This window comes from Ovis aries, chromosome 12 (genome assembly GCF_016772045.2).
Source record: "Ovis aries strain OAR_USU_Benz2616 breed Rambouillet chromosome 12, ARS-UI_Ramb_v3.0, whole genome shotgun sequence".
NCBI classification, from domain to species: Eukaryota; Metazoa; Chordata; class Mammalia; order Artiodactyla; family Bovidae; genus Ovis; species Ovis aries.
Genome location: NC_056065.1, coordinates 13,798,892 through 13,799,933, shown reverse-complemented (window position 1 = coordinate 13,799,933; position 1,042 = coordinate 13,798,892). Strand labels below are relative to the sequence as shown.

The 1,042-nt window shown below is 43.2% G+C and overlaps 1 non-coding gene across 1 annotated transcript; it reads right to left on the bottom strand.

Moving 5' to 3' along the window:
• Positions 1–770: 770 nt before the first annotated feature.
• On the bottom strand, positions 771–842 carry TRNAC-GCA (transfer RNA cysteine (anticodon GCA)). The gene has a single exon. It is a non-coding gene; the product is annotated as a tRNA-Cys (tRNA).
• Between the last annotated feature and the right edge of the window lie 200 nt (positions 843–1,042).

Genomic DNA, 1,042 nt, shown 5'->3' with positions numbered 1-1,042 from the left:
TCATGGTGATTTTGGATACACCAGTAGTATATTTTTAAAAGCATGCCTTCCAAATTTTACTGAAAATATTTTTGAAAGAATATGTGCTGTACTTAGCTGCTCAGTCATGTCCAGCTCTTTGTGACCCCATGGACTGTAGCCCATCAGTCTCCTCTGTACATGGGGATTCTCCAGGCAAAAATACTGGAGTGGGTTGCCATGTCCTACTCCAGGGGATCTCCCAACCCAGGTCCCCCACATTTCAGGTGGATTCTTTACCATCTGAGCCACAATAGAAGCCCATGAATACTGGAGTGGGTAGGCTATCCCTTCTCCAAGGGAATTACCCATCCCAGGAAATGAACCAGGGTCTCTCAAATTGCAGGTGGATTCTTTATCAGCTGAGCTACAGGGAAGTCTTTGAAAGACTATACCTGTTACTTAATAGTTATTGACCTCCTAGGTTAACAAATACCTATATACAGTTCTACAAATGCTATTTTATACATGGAGTATTTAAGTTCCAAAGAATAGCAAGGAGAGATAAGAAAGCCTTCCTCAGCAATCAATGCAAAGAAATAGAGGAAAACAATATAATCTGAAAGACTACAGATACCTTCAAGAAAATTAGAGATACCAAGGGAATATTTCATGCAAAGTGAAAGTGAAGTTGCTCAGTCGTGTCCGACTCTTTGCAACCCCATAGACTGTAGCCTATCAGGCTCCCCCGTCCATGGGATTTTCCAGGCAAGAGTGCTGGAGTGGATTGCCATTTCCGTCTCCAGGGGATCTTCCCTACCCAGGAATCGAACCTGGGTCTCCTGCATTGCAGGCAGATGCTTTACCATCTGAGCCACCAGGGAAGCCCATTTCATGCAAAAATGGGCACAATAAAGGACAGAAATGGTAGAGACCTAACAGAAGCAGAAGATATTAAGAAGAGGTGGCAAGAATACACAGAAGAACTGTACAAAAAAGATCTTCACAAAACAGATAATCATGATGGTGTGATCACTCACCTAGAGCCAGACATCCTGGAATGTGAAGTCAAGTGGACCTTAGG